At 48.5% G+C, this 20,467-nt stretch overlaps 1 protein-coding gene across 3 annotated transcripts in view; it reads right to left on the bottom strand.

Moving 5' to 3' along the window:
* The window catches only part of LOC144773580 (uncharacterized), a 363,968-nt gene that overhangs the window by 138,275 nt on the left and 205,226 nt on the right, over positions 1-20,467 (bottom strand). Inside the window, exon 1 of one of the 3 annotated variants that reach the window (XM_078658705.1) lies at positions 14,116-14,160. The exons of the other annotated variants lie outside the window; for them this stretch is intronic. The gene's annotated coding sequence lies outside the window, so the exon portion shown is untranslated. Of the gene's footprint in view, positions 1-14,115; positions 14,161-20,467 lie in introns of those variants that run through there. 3 annotated transcript variants of the gene reach the window in all.

Genomic DNA, 20,467 nt, shown 5'->3' with positions numbered 1-20,467 from the left:
TACCCAAAAAATAGTCAACTTACACAAAAGTATACGTTTACCTTTTGAATCAGGAACTAAACATGTCTGTCTGGTTTCTGCCAGATGTTGTGGTGAAGTAAATACATGTGTTCTCTCAAGTAAGATGTGTTGGGCTGAATTTCTTCTTAAAAGAATGGCAGAGTTACAAATGTGAGCATTTCATATATCTTGTTTCAGTACATTGCATATTTCCAGGTTCTAGTCAGCACCACTAGTATTATGCACTTTTATGGTTGTGGCATTTCCCCAAACATTATGGATTTGCGACATTTGCCACATAATCTGTCATCTGCTGCATAATCTACAGATTTGAAAAATGTTTCTAGCACAGAAGGATCAAAACTTTCAAAAAATGCTACAATACATGCTGCAGCGCAGTTGAAGACACTTTGCAAAGGTTGACGGTTCACCTTTCAGTTGCTTATTGCTATACGTGTGTGTTAAACTTGTAGTGATAGGGTGCAACCTTGTCCCAGACAGTGTTAACAAGTGTAAACAAACAACAAAATAATGAAGTAATACTATCTCAAAATGGTGTCCCATTACACCACATAATGTGCCTTTTCTTGCTGCATAATTTAGTCAACTCTGCCGCATAATTTGGTCCTCCCCTACTGCATCAATTCAGTGGCCCTGGTGATACTCTGTCTGACCCCATCTACTCGCAATGGACTGATCATATTTCAGTTCAATAAAGGGCTACTGCAGGTTATGCACTGTGGGATGATGTACACACAGTGACTATGATACAAATTATCTAGACTTCCCTCAGAACTAAATAACCCAAGCCAAGGACCTTCGGATCATCCTAGACTGCGAACTCAACATCACAGCCCAAGTCAACGCCACCATTGCCTTATGCTTCCACATAATGAAGATGCTGAGGAAGATTGTCAAATGACTCCCAGGCAACACGTGAAAAATCATGAGCCACACTCTTCATCCTGGACTACAAGAACAAGCTCTGCGCCGGGATAAGCAAGCATCTTATCAGGGCCTCAGAACATCCAGAACTCATCAGCCAGAATCACCCCCAACCTCCCACGGCACTCACACCTGAGCTCAAATAGCCGCACTGGCTATCCATACCCAAATGAGCACATTTCAAACTCCTCACTCAAACCTTAAAGGCATACCTAAGAAAATCAATCTTGCCTTCAACAAACCTTCCAGACACACCAGCTCGGCAAGACTCCTGTTTGCACACACCCATGCATATGGAAAACCAGATCCAGCGGTTGAGCCTTCTCCTACATCACTCCTAAAGCATGAAATGAGGTGCCGATACACATCCAAGCCTCCTCCCGACTTCTTGAATTTCACATGAAGCTGAAGATCTGGCTATTAATGTAACCACTCCAGGTCCTAGAAGGCTAGGCTAATCCCACGCCTGCTCAGCGCCAGGGGACCCTCCTGCGTGAGTGTGTGCTTTACAAACCAACATAACATAACATGACGTGACATGACATGACCGAGAGAAGCAAATGCACTTCATGGAGCTTGCAGTTCAGGCTGGTACAAAACCAAACCATGCTAGAGTATTCTGTTAGTCTGGATGATTGCTTTTGTTTCGGGAAACATCCTTTACAACGAAACTTTTACAACGCAGTGCTGTTACAACGCAGGTTTTACAACGAAAACCATTACAACGCATTGCGCTGGGGGGCGCTCTAGGATAGGGAATAGATTTAATTTACAATCCAACACCTTCCCTAGTGTCCACGGGGACTGGAGTTGGAATAGTAAATTAAACTATTCACTATCCAGCACCCCAAAGCGCTATGAGTTGTAAAGGTTTGCGTTGTAAAAACTGCGTTGTAACAGCATGCATGGTAAAAGCATGCGTTGTAACGTCATACTTCCTTTTGTTTCCCATGTTGTGTGCCTGTTTGCCTCTGCGCCCACATCCATAACAAGGCGGACTAGGGGGCAAAATTATTTTGCATGCAAATGAGGGAACGCCCTCTGGATATAGTGCTACCTATACATGTGTGCCAGCGCTATCAGTATTACAGATGGGGCTGCACAAGCATCTGTGGTCCTTCTGTAACCGGCCACTTGGTGTAATGCGGCCCTAGAAGGTTACCTGCTTGACTGTAATTACTGGTTTTACACTTGTCAGGCATAAAAATTGGTCTTTGTTGTCAACAATACTGCTTTCTTTTTCCCCCCAATGTGTCGCTGTTTTTTAATCTTTTATATCAATCTAAGTATTCTGCAAAAGAATGTCATGAAAATAAGCACTCACAAAGTTCATAGTACGCAAAGAAATAGGTGTTGGGCAAATTGCAAGGAGTTAGTAGCCACTCTTCCCAATGATATATGTCAAGGCTTAGGTGTAGTAACAATGACCTCCTTAACCTTGAACTACTAATACAATCTGCTTGGAATCCAGGAGCTTGTGTTGCAGCCTGGCCTGCTGGAAATAAGGGTTGGGGCTGTTGTGTACAGGCATCTACCCCTTCCCTTAAATGACTCTATAGATGCACATGATGTAAATCTTGGGCTTGTAGGCTACCTCCAGAATTGACACCTTTTGGGCCCATATTGGCCCACCCAAATATACCCTTAGTCCATCCAGAGGAAAATTCCTGGAACCGGGATTGGTGCCACCATTCCCAAATTAATGGCACTTAGTTTGCTGACCTTGGAAGGATGAAAGTTGAGCTACTAGCAGTCACACATCACGTGACATCAGCTGCCAAGGTTTAGCTCACCCACTTGCCAACAATGAGTAGAGCTGCGTCCCCCGATCCCCCACGTACCTCACTCAAAGACTCATCTTTTTCAGCCAAAAATAATATTATTTTGAGTTCTCTCCACTAAAAAATTCCTCAACTTCAACGCTGTATACTGAGAAAATAAAAAACTCTCAAGCTTTCTCTTTAAATGTCCTCCTTGGGTGCTCCTAACTGCTGACACAGGTTGTTGAATTCACCCCAACTTCTAAAGTGTAACAAAGCCCTTTGGAGTGACTGTACACAAACAGATCTATCGCCGGGGGACAAAATACAGAGATCTCTCCATCACGGGTACACTCCAGTGCCTGGGGTCATAGGTCATTGATGTACTGATGACCCTTGGTCGTGATGTACAAGGGTGTTGGTGCACAGCCGGGAGCCACCAGACTCCTAGGACTGGTGGCCAGAGGGCCAAGTCACCATGTGTGTGAGGGAAGCTTGCACTGCTGCTGCCACAGAGGCACTGCTGGTTTACAAGGGAAGCCCACCTCCTGCTGCACCATGCTTGTGCTGTCTGTTGTGTGTGCAAACAAAACTGCTGCCAGGCTGTATTCACTGTGCAAGACAAGTGTGCACACGAGCATCCCAAGTGTGTGAGGGAAGCTTGCACTGCTGCTGCCACAGAGGTACTGCTGGTTTACAAGGGAAGCCCCTCGCCTGCTGGAACATGCTTGTGCTGTCTGTTGTGTGTGCAAACAAAACTGCTGCCAGGCTGTACTCACTGTGCAAGACAAGTGTGCACACGAGCATCCCAAGTGTGTGAGGGAAGCTTGCACTGCTGCTGCCACAGAGGTACTGCTGGTTTACAAGGGAAGCCCCTCGCCTGCTGGAACATGCTTCTGCTGTCTGTTGTGTGTGCAAACAAAACTGCTGCACTGTACTCACTGCGTGAGACAAGTGTGCACACGAGCATCCCATGATGTGTGTGAGGGAAGCTTGCACTGCTGCTGCCACAAAGGCACTGCTAGTTTACAAGGGAAGCCCACCTCCTGCTGCACCATGCTTGTGCTGTCTGTTGTGTGTGCAAACAAAACTGCTGCTGGGCTGTACGCATTGCGCGAGACAAGTGTGCACACGAGCATCCCATGATGTGTGTGAGGGAATCTTGCACTGCTGCTGCCACAGAGGTACTGCTGGTTTACAAGGGAAGCCCCTCGCCTGCTGGAACATGCTTGTGCTGTCTGTTGTGTGTGCAAACAAAACTGCTGCAATGTACTCACCGCGCGAGACAAGTGTGCACACGAGCATCCCATGATGTGTGTGAGGGAAGCTTGCACTGCTGCTGCCACAGAGGCACTGCTGGTTTACAAGGGAAGCCCACCTCCTGCTGCACCATGCTTGTGCTGTCTGTTGTGTGTGCAAACAAAACTGCTGCCAGGCTGTACTCACTGTGCAAGACAAGTGTGCACACGAGCATCCCAAGTGTGTGAGGGAAGCTTGCACTGCTGCTGCCACAGAGGTACTGCTGGTTTACAAGGGAAGCCCCTCGCCTGCTGGAACATGCTTGTGCTGTCTGTTGTGTGTGCAAACAAAACTGCTGCACTGTACTCACTGCGTGAGACAAGTGTGCACACGAGCATCCCATGATGTGTGTGAGGGAAGCTTGCACTGCTGCTGCCACAAAGGCACTGCTAGTTTACAAGGGAAGCCCACCTCCTGCTGCAACATGCTTGTGCTGTCTGTTGTGTGTGCAAACAAAACTGCTGCCGGGCTGTACGCACTGCGCGAGACAAGTGTGCACACGAGCATCCCAAGTGTGTGAGGGAAGCTTGCACTGCTGCTGCCACAGAGGCACTGCTGGTTTACAAGGGAAGGCCCTCGCCTGCTGCACCATGCTTGTGCTGTCTGTTGTGTGTGCAAACAAAACTGCTGCTGGGCTGTACGCATTGCGCGAGACAAGTGTGCACACGAGCATCCCATGATGTGTGTGAGGGAAGCTTGCACTGCTGCTGCCACAGAGGTACTGCTGGTTTACAAGGGAAGCCCCTCGCCTGCTGGAACATGCTTGTGCTGTCTGTTGTGTGTGCAAACAAAACTGCTGCCAGGCTGTACTCACTGCGCGAGACAAGTGTGTACACGAGCATCCCATGATGTGTGTGAGGGAAGCTTGCACTGCTGCTGCCACAAAGGCACTGCTAGTTTACAAGGGAAGCCCCTCGCCTGCTGGAACATGCTTGTGCTGTCTGTTGTGTGTGCAAACAAAACTGCTGCAATGTACTCACCGCGCGAGACAAGTGTGCACACGAGCATCCCATGATGTGTGTGAGGGAAGCTTGCACTGCTGCTGCCACAGAGGCACTGCTGGTTTACAAGGGAAGCCCACCTCCTGCTGCACCATGCTTGTGCTGTCTGTTGTGTGTGCAAACAAAACTGCTGCCAGGCTGTACTCACTGTGCAAGACAAGTGTGCACACGAGCATCCCAAGTGTGTGAGGGAAGCTTGCACTGCTGCTGCCACAGAGGTACTGCTGGTTTACAAGGGAAGCCCCTCGCCTGCTGGAACATGCTTGTGCTGTCTGTTGTGTGTGCAAACAAAACTGCTGCCAGGCTGTACTCACTGTTCAAGACAAGTGTGCACACGAGCATCCCAAGTGTGTGAGGGAAGCTTGCACTGCTGCTGCCACAGAGGCACTGCTGGTTTACAAGGGAAGCCCACCTCCTGCTGCACCATGCTTGTGCTGTCTGTTGTGTGTGCAAACAAAACTGCTGCACTGTACTCACTGTGCGAGACAAGTGTACACACGAGCATTCCACGATGTGTGTGAGGGAAGCTTGCATTGCTGCTGCCACAGAGGCACTGCTAGTTTACAAGGGAAGCCCACCTCCTGCTGCAACATGCTTGTGCTGTCTGTTGTGTGTGCAAACAAAACTGCTGCCAGGCTGTACTCACTGTGCAAGACAAGTGTGCACACTAGCATCCCAAGTGTGTGAGGGAAGCTTGCACTGCTGCTGCCACAGAGGCACTGCTGGTTTACAAGGGAAGCCCACACCTGCTGCACCATGCTTGTGCTGTCTGTTGTGTGTGCAAACAAAACTGCTGCCGGGCTGTACTCACTGTGCAAGACAAGTGTGCACACGAGCATCCCAAGTGTGTGAGGGAAGCTTGCACTGCTGCTGCCACAGAGGTACTGCTGGTTTACAAGGGAAGCCCCTCGCCTGCTGGAACATGCTTGTGCTGTCTGTTGTGTGTGCAAACAAAACTGCTGCCAGGCTGTACTCACTGTGCAAGACAAGTGTGCACACGAGCATCCCAAGTGTGTGAGGGAAGCTTGCACTGCTGCTGCCACAGAGGTACTGCTGGTTTACAAGGGAAGCCCCTCGCCTGCTGGAACATGCTTGTGCTGTCTGTTGTGTGTGCAAACAAAACTGCTGCCAGGCTGTACGCATTGCGCGAGACAAGTGTGCACACGAGCATCCCAAGTGTGTGAGGGAAGCTTGCACTGCTGCTGCCACAGAGGCACTGCTGGTTTACAAGGGAAGCCCACCTCCTGCTGCACCATGCTTGTGCTGTCTGTTGTGTGTGCAAACAAAACTGCTGCCAGGCTGTACTCACTGTGCAAGACAAGTGTGTACACGAGCATCCGATGATGTGTGTGAGGGAAGCTTGCACTGCTGCTGCCACAGAGGCACTGCTGGTTTACAAGGGAAGCCCACCTCCTGCTGCAACATGCTTGTGCTGTCTGTTGTGTGTGCAAACAAAACTGCTGCCAGGCTGTACTCACTGTGCAAGACAAGTGTGCACACGAGCATCCCAAGTGTGTGAGGGAAGCTTGCACTGCTGCTGCCACAGAGGCACTGCTGGTTTACAAGGGAAGCCCCTCGCCTGCTGGAACATGCTTGTGCTGTCTGTTGTGTGTGCAAACAAAACTGCTGCAATGTACTCACCGCGCGAGACAAGTGTGCACACGAGCATCCCAAGTGTGTGAGGGAAGCTTGCACTGCTGCTGCCACAGAGGCACTGCTGGTTTACAAGGGAAGCCCACCTCCTGCTGCACCACGCTTGTGCTGTCTGTTGTGTGTGCAAACAAAACTGCTGCCGGGCTGTACTCACTGTGCAAGACAAGTGTGCACACGAGCATCCCAAGTGTGTGAGGGAAGCTTGCACTGCTGCTGCCACAGAGGCACTGCTGGTTTACAAGGGAAGCCCACCTCCTGCTGCACCACGCTTGTGCTGTCTGTTGTGTGTGCAAACAAAACTGCTGCCAGGCTGTACTCACTGTGCAAGACAAGTGTGCACACGAGCATCCCAAGTGTGTGTGAGGGAACACAGACGGAAGCTTGTCCTGCGACTGACACGTTTTCCGGGGTAGGGGTCAAAGGGAGGGGCGCCCCCACAGCTGCTGCGCCTGGTGTGTATGTACACAGCGCACTCTTGCTGGCTTTACTGTAAATATTTGGGGTGTGCTGGAGGCTTGCACACACCCTGCCGCACCACAGACCTCAGTGCCTGGAAGGCCCCGCCCAGGCTCAGGTGCCGTCAGCCCAGCTCCTGTGTGAGGTGAGCGGGGCGGAGCTGTTGTGGACGGCCACAGACACACACTGGATCCCGGCGCACACCCTGATAAGCCGCAGCTCTGCTGCATCTGTAACAAGAGCCCGGGGCTCAACCAGCATTATCCATCCATGCATCACACGTGCAGCTGATCCCAGCCGTGACAGGGGCCGGCCTGGGGCAGGTATGACAGCAGAGCCCCACCCGAGACAGACCGGGCCCCTCCCCTGCTAGGCAGGGCCCCTCCCCGGCAGGGCACGGGTTCAGCCCTAGAGGAGGGGGGAGGCCGGGACAGACTGCCAGCCTGGGGCAGGTATGGCAGATAATGCCCCTAATCGGCCATGCAGGGCACGGGCTCAGCCCTGGAGAAGCCGTGGCAGGGTCTCAGCTTAGGCCAAGTATGACAGACAGGGCCCCTCCCCAGCTAAACCAAAGGGGATGATGGACGGAGTGTTGAACATTGCAAGCACTCACCCCCAGTCAACTGATCTGGGTTTAATCCATCATCATTCTTTAGCTCAGTCCACCACCCCAGTTCAGACATGGCCATATGTAAATCAGTCTGACCCTGTGCCTCATGGGAACAGTCCAGCCCGAACTGCCAAGCCATGCCTTCCCTGGACCGGAAACCAGCATCCTGGGACCGTTTTCTGGCATTACAGCCATCATCAGCCAGGCTAGCTTGAATCCAGTGGCAAAGTGAGCAAGGGACCGACGTCTGGGCATACCCTGCCAACTTAGGGAGAACAAAGCAAACACAAGGAGATGATGGACGGAGCGTTTGAGCAAATCAAACACTCACCCCATCCATCCATCATCCGCTTTGCTATCGCTTTGTTCGCCCTCCCCAGCTAGGCAGCGCCCCTACTTGGCCAGACAGAGGCCCTTCTCGACCAGACAGGGCACGGGCTCATCCCTGCAGAACCCGTGACAGGGTGCCAGCCTGGGGCAGGTATGACAAAAAAGGGCCCCTCCTCGGCTAGGTAGGGCCCCTACCTGGCCAGACAGGACACGGGCTCGCTCAGGACAATGCCGGCCGCTTTCCTTCATAGGTCTCGCATTTAAAAGAGTTTGAACTACTGGCATTGTACATGACAATGCCTTTTATTTATGTGTTAATTATCAAAACATATAAATAAAAGGCATTGTCAATTACAATGCCAATACCTTAAACTCTCATAAATGCGAGACCTATTGAATTGCAAATGCTTGTTAAACTGGCGTTCCAGCACGAGTCTATCAACCCTCTTGCGGACCCAACCGTCCAGCTGTACAAATATTTTTTGCCTTAAATTCTCAAAAACTACTGAATGGATTAACACCAAATGACAAAAAGCAAAATCTGTGTATCTGGCTTCCTGCCAAATTTGGTGTAATTCCGTTCAGCAGTTTTTGCTGTGGCCCTGCCTAAAGAAGTCTAGGGAAAATGCAAAGGGATTTTGTGTTTTGAGACCCCACTTTTTTCTCAGGAGACGCACCGCACTTCTCAACAGAGACTATTGCCCTTTAAAGCTCTCTCTGCTGGTGGCATTTCAGACTCAGCTGCTGTCCAATGTCCAGCAAACACATCCAAGCACATCTCCATCCAGCCAGGCTGACCATTAACCACTGCGTGGGAGCGTGGACAGGCTTAACACCTTGCATGCTGATGACGGAGCCGCTCCGTCATGAGCATCGGCTGAGCTGTGCTCATGACGGAGCGGTTCCGTCATGGCCCGATCGGCACGCCTGCGCGGCGCGGATTCCGCGCCTGCGCTGAGCGTTCCATTGAGCGGGCGGGGCCATGACGGAACCGCTCCGTCATGAGCACAGCTCAACCGCGGCTCGTGACGGAGCGGCTCCGTCACGAGCATGCGAGCGCCGCTCGGCCCCCCCAACCCCCTAGCGCTGCGGCGGAATTGCCGCCGCAGCGAAGGGGTTAAAGAGGCCTCCATCAAGCCTGCTATACTCTGCCCTGACCACGCTGGACCACTGGTGGAAAGCAATGGCATGGGGGCGCGGACCTCGCCCTCAAAGATTTGTATCAATTTCTCTCCCCACTGCACTGGGTAACACAGCTTGTACACAGGCCCAGAAATTAACATACCATTCAGGGTGGGACGTGGGGGACACGTCTAATGGAGGATGTCACGGGGGAGGGGCGAAAGGATGAAAGCGATCTCGCGCGTTTAATACATAACATGTATTTGTAAATCGTAAGTTCACCCAGAAGGACATCTTTGCGCAGAATAATATGTTTATTGTTACCAAGCTCATTGGTACTCGTTTTATTGTCCTCAGAAGAATGAAAGGCACACTGGGTTTTGAACCTTTGACCATTAAGTCAAACACAGCCCTCTACAGTGGACACGAGTCCACTAAGTCATCAGAACCAGCACACAGGACACTGGAAACTCCTTTCGACATCACTAAGGTACCTACATTGCACAGTGGTCACGGTACATGGGCATGGAAGAGGGTTCTATATGGCAGAGAACGGCCAAAACTTCCATTTGTACCCAATATAAAGAAAGCATATATAAATGACTCCTACGCTGGTCTCTTACTCCTGCCCGATTGTCACACACAGCGGGTTTAGGAGATGCCTGTTGGCGAGGTTGTGGAGCTCGCGGCACGTATCTTCATATGTGGTGGGAGTGTACTGTGGTGGATGATTCTTGGAAACAGGTGTTCCACCAAATCTTGGCGGTCTTGGATATTACGCTAAACCCCCAACCCCCTTAAGGTTTGCTTGGGGGCGCTAGACGAGGAGTGCCTCTAGCCGCTTAACCCTCCTTCAGTCGCATTAGTCACACGCTGCTTCCTTGCTGCTAGATTACTGGTTGCCTACTGGTGGAAGGGGCCAGGGGCCCCACCATGATTCTTTGGTGGGATAAGATTTGGGACCTATATGCCATGGAAAGTTTGACCGATACGGTGCGTGATGCGAGACGCGAGACTCCATTTTGATAAAGTACGACCCAATTTGGTGATGTGTAAAGGATAGACCCACACACCGGGTGCTGACATGACCCTCTGGCCTGACAGCCACAGCGGGACTGGCTGGCCCGAGAGAGGACACTGGCTGAAGTATGATGGGGAGCAGGGTGGTCCCTTGGGTGCATGTAGGGGCCCCCTTACGTGGGTCCTCAGAACTCTCTGAGTTTACACTGTACGCAAACCAGATGGTCGCTTATTTATATGGGGCGATGACCGGAGGGCGTTAATGGGGGGGATATTGGTGCTGTTGATTGTTTGTATTACTAATGCTTTTTGTGTTATCTTCCTTGCGACCATCACCAGTACCTATTGTATTATTCTTTTGTTTAATCTTATACTTTCAGATCGATCCCAGTAAACACCAGAAATATCGTCGCACAAACCCTCATCACCAGCGGCCTTGACTACGGCAACGCACTCTACACTGGTATCTCCACCAAACTCCTCAGAAGACTTCAGACAATAGAGAACACAGCAGCCAGGCTCATCCTGGACCTCACACCCATCAGACCACTACACTCCTCCACAGCTCATCTACTACCTGTCCAACGGACCAAGAAAGTTTCTTGGGGAGACCGGCGCTTCCTAGTCTCCACAGCCAGACTTTGGAATTCCCTCCCTCTCCTCATCAAAACCAGTCCCACACTCATCACCTTCAGGAAACAATTAAAAACCTGGCTTTTCAACCAATAACCACCTGCTTCTGCGTTTTTTTCTGTCTGGGTTCAAATCCAAAAGCGGCGAGACACCCCAGGGTATTTGCGCGCTATACAAATTGCCAAAACATAAACATAAACCTCCGCAAGCGTACCCACATCTCTCCTCACCTCAGAAACCTGCACTGGCTCCCTGTCCAGAAAAAATCCCAGTTCAAGACGCTCGCCCACGCCTACAGAGCCCTCCACAAACAAGGACCTTCGTATACCACCCACCGGCTGAACTTCCATCTTCCCTCAAGACACCTGCGCTACACTTCACTCTCCCTCGCACATGTTCCCCACATACATCACACCGACAGCGGTGGCCATGCATTCTCCTACATCGCCGCCAAAGCCTCCGAACGGCAACCTAAGTAATTAAGGGAATGGCTTAAAACCTCTGAATTGTAATCCTGCGCTTTACACATCATTCTGTCTGACTAGCTTTTGGCTGCCTCTTTTTGAGTTCCTCCTACTGCACCCAAACATGTCCCACAACAATAAACACATGCATAAAACAAGCCAGACCTATTGGCTTTGTAAGAACTTGTTAGCAGCTTGATATAAATGAATAACAATGATTTTGCTGTAAATAATCAGATATGGTCATTACAAACGGTAAATATGTGATCATCACTGTGCATAATGGCGGGGCCAAGGATTGGTCCAGCTTGTAATCTGAGCGCAGTCACGGCCTACTGTCTAACCCTGCCTTCAGCCTCTGCTCCAGAGCTCCCCACTGTGCCCCATGACAAACACCCTCCCACAACCTAAACTCACCCAGGCACCTACATGCCATTTAGCTCACATGTACTACATCAGCTTTGGAAAACCCAAAAGCTCTGTCTTTTAAAACTTTGCCCATACTTAGTAAAGTCAACTACAATACAAAATTGCACTAAAGTAAAGATAGTTTACAAATATTACCAAATTCCAAGTCTTTACCCACATAAAATATGCAATGTATATACAGTAACAATTTGCTAATACCATTGGCAAAGCCAATAAGCCCCAGGATCACAGTTCGATCCCCGGCTCCGGCGGCAGATTTGCCCAGCACCATGTGACTATGGGCAATTGCTTGTTTAATCTTCCCGACGGCCCCCAGCGCCTAGAGACCCTAACGGGTGATTGATCGCGCTTTACAAATGTGGATTATTAAGGGTTAGAGCTACAGGCTTTGCCAATGCTTCTTTATTTTCTCTTTCAATGGCTGTGTCAGGCACTAGCCTGTCTCTGGGGCCACTATCGCATCAGGGAAGTAGGGAAGGCCGATATATGGATATACCCTGTAGCGCCTAAGACTCATTGAGAAATCTGTATGCGAATGGCGGCAGTGGAATCCGCAGGATGTGACGGCGGGAAGAATGCAAGCTGTATGACAACCAGAGTTACAGCAGTGGCAGCAGGACTCAGAGTGACAGCAGTACAAACATCACTGACAACAACACAAGTGGAAACCAGTGGCGTGAAAGAGAGCGACAGCGCGCATGGCGACAGGGCATATCACCCAGATGAGCGGTGCCATCACTCATATATTCGCTTTTTCATCTGCTCGCGGGCTCGCCTCACTGGATTAAGCCCCCACTTCAGAGATCTGTCTGTAACCTAGAAACTAGCAATGCTTTAATGTTAGGTCTTCTGTAAGGGATGAAAGCTGGCTCTGGTCTGCCTTCTTCAGCCGCAGGAAGCTTGCACTGCGGCCGCCTTACGCGAGGAAGGGTCCTTGTTTAGCGACTGCCATGCTGCACTTGTCTTCAAGAAGCAAAGCTTTCATTACTGCATTACAATTGCACTGATACCCAACATAAATCTGTCCTGTGAGAGGCAACTGCCTGAGCTGTACCCATTTGTATGAGGGAGGGAAGCTTGCACTGCGGCTCCCAAAATGTACCTGTTCTATGAAGAAGGGGTGTCTCCACTGCTGTTGCCCCTTTCTAATGAAGAAAGGAAGCAAAGAAGGTATAAGGAGTGCCCTTGCATTACGTACTCTAGGTACTAGGGGCAGTTACAAAATATTTAATGTGCGATACCAAAACCTATAACCCAAATGAAGGCGCCTGGAATATGCAGGTGCAAAAAGAACTATTGATGTACAAAATGCAGAACAATGTCATACATTCACCCCAGTACAGAGATCTGGGTCTAAATCCATCGTTTTAACCGGTCCCAGGATGCTTGTTTCCAGTCCAGGGATGACCTGTCCTGCCAGTTCGGTCTGGACTGTTCCCATGGGGCACAGGGTCAAGACTGATTTGCATATGGCTGGGTCCAAACTGGGGTGGCGTAGTGGGCAAAAGAATGATGGATTTAACCCAGATCTTTTGACTGGGGGAGGATGTTTGCATTGTCGGCATGCAAGCAGGGTCTGGTGCACGATACCCCCGTTTATAAACTTGAGGTAGGGAGACAGTTTAAAAAAGGAAGGACATATGTGTCAACATACAGGGCACATCCCCATCAAAGAATCCTAAATTCAGTAGACTGACCAGCCAGAGGACAACAACACTCTCTGGCGCTTCCCATATCAGCAGATGACGGCTCATCATCTTGACAGTATGATAATGTGGGCTCTCAGCTGCTTTATGGTATTTATTTGACATTTCCATCTGTATTTATCCATATTTATTTTTTATAATGTTATCTGTATTTATCCATATTTATATTGGGTTTTGTGAATAAATGAAGTTGAAACTAGTATATTTCCAAATGTATGTACCCAATAAATGTGCATTCATGCGGATAGGTGTCAATGATATGAACACCCACATATGATAAATCATGCACATATATAAAACATTTTAGTATAAAGGTTGTGCATATCTACTGCTGTTTAAGCCTCTTTACTTGAATTCCTTTCATTTTATAACCCCTTACCTGTCAATCCGCACAGCTATTGGCCAGGTAGTCATGACAGACAGCATTTAGAATCATTTAAAAAGAATCCAATTTCCATTTTTATACACATTTAAAAATATATACAGAGAGAAAAAGACATGGTATTCGGTCTGTAAGTTTCTGTAAAAATCAGTAAAAGCGGAAAACAGGGAGCCTTAATGATAATTCCATACGCGTCTGTAGGGGTGTCAGGGTGCTTGTATGCTTATGTCGGCTTATGGCGGTCCTACAATAACACTTTAAATCCTCTTGCTAGTATTCAAGTGTGTGAGCTACCTAGCACGTACCTGGTCCGCGTGAGAAAGCCCCGGTGCCGCTCCTGCAGCCGACACTCTTTGTGTTAAGGAAGGAAGTGCATTGTCAGTACTTGTTTCTAATGAGCGTGACGTAAATGACAGAGTGAATCATCACAAACTATGTGAGCAGAGTTTACTTTTGGCTTTGCAGGTGAAACCAGCAGTTCAAGAAGCACCACCTCACCTGTAACACAATCGCCAACTCTTTTTTTTTTTTAACCATGCTCAGACTTTTGAACCCATACTAAGTGCTGAAAGTAAAACTACAAGGCTCAAAACGAAACCTAATGCCACACAAAAAGCCAAGGGTGGCTAATGGGATCAGATTTCTTAGAGACTCTTGGCAGACATGCAAAATGAAAAAAAAAGGAATATGCTACTTACCAGTATGCATCTGTTCTTGGCATAGAGGGCTGCAGAGTGGTACATTTATGAATAGATCGCCATCTGGTGTTGGGCTCGGATGATTGCACTTGTTTTTCTTCTGGAGAAGTCTTTGTCGTCATAGATGACTCCTCCTCTTGGTGTTAGTGCGCATGGGCATCGGCTCCATCCTTAGATTGTTTTGCCATAGTAGGGTTAGATGGAGTAGTGTAGTATAATACATAAAGATATGCCCATGTAAGTGTATCTAAATAAGATAATGTTGGGACAGACACAGGTTTCCGGGGAGGCAGGGAGGGCATGTACCACTCTGCAGCCCTCTATGCCAAGAACAGATGCAGACTGGTAAGTAGCATATTCTGTTCGAGGCATATGGGCTGCAGATGGTACATTTATGAATAGATTGTACAGCAGTTACCTCCCTAGCGGTGGTCACCAGTGTCTGTCGCAACTGTTTGAAATAGAGTTTTTAATACAGCTTGGGCCACTCTGGCTTGTTGTGCAGCCTGTACATCAACACAGTAGTGCTTTGTGAATGTATGTGGTGTAGACCAAAGTTGCTGCTCTACATATGTCATCTAGGGGTATGTTCCCTAAGAATGCCATAGATGCTCCTAGCTTCCGTGTAGAATGAGCTCTAGGAGGAACAGTTAATGTTCTCTTTGCTTTAATGTAACATATTTGTATACATCTTACAATCCATCTAGCGATGCCCGCTTTAGAGATAGGATTGCCCTTATGTGTTGGGGAAAATGCTACAAATAGTTGTTTCGTTTTCCTGAAGTTTTGTGTTCTTTCTATGTAGTACAAAATGGCTCTTTTGACATCTAGTGTATGTAGAGCCCTTTCTGCTACCGTCTGTGGCTTTGGAAAGAAGACTGGTAGTTCCACTGGCTGGTTGATGTGAAATGCTGAAATTACTTTAGGCAAGAACTTTGGGTTTGTTCTAAGAACCACTTTATTCTGGTGTAACTGTAGGAATGGTTCTTGTATTGTCAATGCCTGTAATTCACTTACTCTCCTGAGTGAGGTAATGGCTATAAGGAAAGCCACCTTCCATGTAAGGAATTGTATTTCGCACCTATGCATAGGTTCGAAAGGTGGCCCCATTAGTCTGGTGAGTACTACGTTGAGGTTCCAGACTGGGGAAGGTGGTAATCTTGGTGGAATTACTCTTTTAAGGCCTTCCATGAAGGCTTTTATCGCTGGTACTCTGAACAATGATATGTGCTGCCTGTTTTGTAGGTACGCTGCTATAGCTGCTAGGTGTACCCTGATAGATGTGTACGCTAGATTACATTGCTGTAAGTGTAATAAGTAGCAAATAATCTCCTTTGTTGATACGTCCAGAGGGTTGATATTGTTATTAGTACAGTGTATAGCAAACCTCTTCCACTTAGCTGCATAGCATGCTCTGGTGGTGGGACGTCTCGCTTGTTTAATTATCTCCATGCAATTTGGGGGTAGATCTAAGTACCCAAATTCTAGGATTTCAGGAGCCAGATCGCTAGGTTCAATTGTGTGGGATCTGGGTGCATTATTCCTCCATGGTTCTGTGTAAGGTGCATGGGTAGAATTTGTAGCTTTTGATGTGGCACTTGTGAGAGTTGCAGGAGCGTGGTGAACCACGGTTGTCTTGCCCACGTGGGTGCTACTAGTATCATGGTCATTGAGTGTTGTTGTAGTTTTCTGACCACTAATGGGATTAGTGGGAGAGGGGGAAAAGCGTATGCAAATTTGTTGGACCAATTTATCCATAACGCATTGCCCTCCGACAGGTGGTGCGGGTACCTGGACGCGAAGCTTTGGCATTTTGCGTTCTGATGAGTGGCAAAGAGGTCTATCTCTGGCTGTCCCCATCTTTGGAAGAATGGCTGCAGTATTTGTTGGTGCAGTTCCCATTCGTGTATTTGTTCCGACTGTCTGCTTAAGATGTCTGCTATCTGGTTTTGGACTCCTGGTAGGTGTTCGGCTAACAGATAGATGTTTTGAGGAATGGCCCATCTCCAGATTTCCTGTGCTAGTCTGGATAGTTGGAGAGAGTGCGTCCCCCCCTGTTTTTGAATATAATACATTGCTGTCATGTTGTCTGTTCTGATCAGGACTGCTTTGTTGGTAACATGTATTTGGAAGGCTTTCAATGCGAGAAACACCGCTAGTAGTTCTAGGTAATTGATGTGCAGTCTTTTTTCCTGCACACTCCACCTTCCTTGTACTGTGTATTTCTCCATATGTGCTCCCCATCCTGTGAGCGATGCGTCCGCTGTTATTGTCACCTATGGAATTGGTTCTAGGAACGACCGCCCCTTGGCAATGTTTGTTGTGTTCCACCACTTCAGAGAGCGGTGTGTGCGGTCGTCTACCAACACCAGATCTGTAATCTGTCCTTGAGCCTGATTCCACTGTGTCGCTAAGCATTCTTGTAGCGGACGCATTTGTAGTTTGGCATATGGTATTAGCAGTATGCAGGATGACATCATCCCTAATAGCTGCATGAACACTCTTGCTGGTAGTGAGTGTTGTGGCTGGAATCTTTGAATGATTGTAAGCATTGTTTGGATCCTGACTGGATTGGGGTATACTTTGGCTTTTTCTGTGTCTATAGTAGCCCCCAGATATTGTTGAACCTTGCTTGGTTGTAGGTGTGACTTTGTGTAGTTCACCGTGAACCCTAGCTGGTGTAGTAGCTGAATTGTCTTTTGTGTGTTTTGAAGACATTCCTCTTGTGACTTGGCCTTTATTAGCCAGTCGTCCAAGTATGGGAAGACATGTATTTGTTGTCTTCTTAGGTGAGCTGCCACCACTGCCAGGCATTTTGTGAACACCCTTGGTGCCGTTGTGACACCAAACGGAAGGACTTTGAACTGATAATGTTGTCCTTCTACCACAAACCTGAGGTATTTCCTGTGGGCTTTGTGAATCGGGATATGAAAGTAAGCGTCTTTTAGATCCAGTGTAGAAAGAAAGTCCCCTTTCTTCAGTAAAGGAAGTACCTGTTGGAGCGTGACCATGTGGAAATGTTCCGAATTTATGTATGCGTTGAGAGGTCTTAGGTCCAGTATCGGTCTTAGAGACCCATCCTTTTTGGGAATTAGGAAGTATAGGGAGTATACTCCTGTTCCTTGTTGGTGCTGTGGAACCTTCTCTATGGCATGCTTTCCTAGCAGGGATAGTACTTCCTGTTTTAACAGTGTCAGGTGATCTTGTTTCATTGGACGCTGTTTGGGGGGGATGTTTGGTGGGGTAGATGTGAGTTCCAGGCAATAACCATGTTGGATAATTTGTCTCACCCACCTGTCTGATGTGATGTTTTCCCAGACAGGTAGGAACTGTGATAGGCGTCCCCCGACCGGTGTTATATGGTCTGGGGGGAGCTGTATGAAGTCACTGCTTTGGGGTTGGAGAGTTGCGGTTGTTGTTGTTTCCGCGACCTCTACCCTTGTTGTTGTTACCTCTGTAACTACCTCTAGAATTACCTCTGGGTGATGTAGGTGTAAAAGAGGTTTGTTGCTGGCTTGTACCTGTATTTTTGGATCCTCCTCTATAGGTGGACCTACGAAAGGAACCTCTTTGTGTCGGCTGTTGCAATGCTCCCATTGATTTAGCCGTTTCCGTATCCTTTTTCATCTTTTCTAAGGCCTCATCTGTCCCTGTGCCGAAAAGTGTTTTCCCATCAAAAGGTTGGTTCAGTAACGATGTTTGTACCTCTTGTTTGAACCCTGATACCCTGAGCCATGCATGTCTCCTTAACATGATGCTTGTGTTTGTAGATCTTGCTGCAGTGTCTGCCGCGTCTAGGGCGCACTTGATTGAAGTGTTAGTAATTAACTTCCCTTCTTGTATGAGTTGATCTGCCCTCTTTTGATGTTCTTTAGGGAGATGTGTGATGAGTTTTTCTAATTCATCATAATGCGCTCTGTCATACCTTGCAAGTAGTGTTTGCGTATTAGCTATGCGCCAGCTGTTTGCCGCTTGAGATGCTACTCTCTTGCCAGAGGCATCTATTAGCTTAGACTCTTTGTCAGGAGGTGGAGCTTCTCCTGTAGATAAAGAGTTTGCTCTCTTACGAGCGTTTGTGACCACTAGTGAGTCTAGAGGAATTTGCCCTTTAATGTATATTGGGTCTTTTGGAGCTGCCCTATATTTCTTATCGATTCTTGGGTTCAGTACCCTAGCCCTCACTGGGTCTTTGAATATCTCTGATGTATGACTGAGAAGGCCCTTAAGCATTGGTAGTGTTCCTGATGTTCTTTGTGCAGTAGGTAGTGTTTCTAATAAGAAATCCTCTATTTGAGGTTCTGCATGTAGTTCTACCTTGTGATATGTTGCTGCTCTATTAATGAGTTGCGCAAAACCAGTATTATCATCAGGAGGTGAAGGTTTTGAAGGATACATTTTTAGGGTCGTTATCGTTATCTGACCCTACATTGTACTCTTCCCATGGGTCTGCCTCCTCTGGGATTGTGTCTTCATCATCCCCAGGATGTTCCCCCTCCCCTGTGTCACTCTCTACATCTGTTGTAGGTGTAGATGGTCGTGTGGGAGGAATATTTGGTCTATTGTGAGGAAGAGGAGAAGATGGTGTGTGTCTAGGTTTTGGAGAAGGGGGAGGAGTTGTATTTGTCCCCATTGTTCTCTTCTTCGGATGAGTTTTGTCGTCCGAATGTTCATTCTTCCTCTTTTTAGGTAGTTCTGTGACTACCTTGCCAGTTTTTGGATCAATAAACAGAGTCTTTTGTTTAGGATCGGTCTTGTATTCCTGTGTCGGTACCGCAGTTTTCGGTTCCGAAAGGTGTTTTTTCTTCTGACTGTCCATTTGTATTTTCGGCACCGAGATTTTATTCGGATCCGATGTCTTCGGTATCGAAGATGTCCCCGGTGTCGAGGGTGTTTTCGACGTCGAAACGTGTTTCGGTGTCGACATGGACTGCTTCGACTTCGAGCTTTCCTTGACTTGGAGCTTCGGTGTCGATGTGGTCCGTTTATCGGAACCACCATGATGGGAGACCGAGTGTTTCGGTTTCGGTTTCGTTGCCGGGCTCGAAGGCGGGGCGTCGGAAACTTTTTTCGGTTGTCTGACCGGGCTCGAGGGCGGGGTCGACACCGTGCGGGGTCTGTTCTTTGGTAAAGGGACGTCGTCACTCACGGTTTGTTGGACGTCGATTTCCTCGACGTCGGACTCGTCCACTTCAGACCCCGCCTCGTCGGCCTCTTCTTCCTCCTCTTCTGGTTGCTGGTCCTCGAACAGCTCCGGGATTGCTTGTGACTGCATTCTCGATACCTCGTGTCTTCGGGCTCGACGGTTTCTAATCGTCGATTTTGAAGAGAACGCTGCACAGGCCTCACAGTCCCTGGATTCGTGTTCAGGGGACAAGCAGAGGTTGCACACCTCGTGTAGGTCCTTGTGTGGGAACTTAGCACCACACGTTGGACATTTTTTGAATGGAGTCCTTTCCATGGACCCCGGGCTGGACTACTTCGAGTTTCTCGTAGTCGTCGTCCTTCGAAACGCGTCGGTATGGAAGTGAAGTCGCGTTTGATAACAATACCGTCGAATTGGAAAAGGTTACGCGCCGAATATAACCTTCTTTATCGAAGTCGGTCCGGTGCGCTTCGATCCTCATCCGAACCCGATGGCGGAAAAAAACAATCTAAGGATGGAGCCGATGCCCATGCGCATTAACACCAAGAGGAGGAGTCATCTATGACGACAAAGACTTCTCCAGAAGAAAAACAAGTGCAATCATCCGAGCCCAACACCAGATGGCGATCTATTCATAAATGTACCATCTGCAGCCCATATGCCTCGAACAATCAGTTTACGATTTTTTTGCCTTTTTGCCTTGTATGTCATCCAGGGTTAAATAGTCCAGTGGTTCAGCCCCTTCGCTGCGGGGGTTATTCCCCCGCTGTGCTGGGGGTGAGGGGGGCGCGCACAGCGCCCCCATGCTCATGACGA

This window comes from Lissotriton helveticus, chromosome 8 (genome assembly GCF_964261635.1).
Source record: "Lissotriton helveticus chromosome 8, aLisHel1.1, whole genome shotgun sequence".
In the NCBI taxonomy this organism is placed as follows: Eukaryota; Metazoa; Chordata; class Amphibia; order Caudata; family Salamandridae; genus Lissotriton; species Lissotriton helveticus.
Note: the sequence above shows the minus strand (reverse complement) of the source record. Positions and strands in the feature narration are given on the sequence as shown.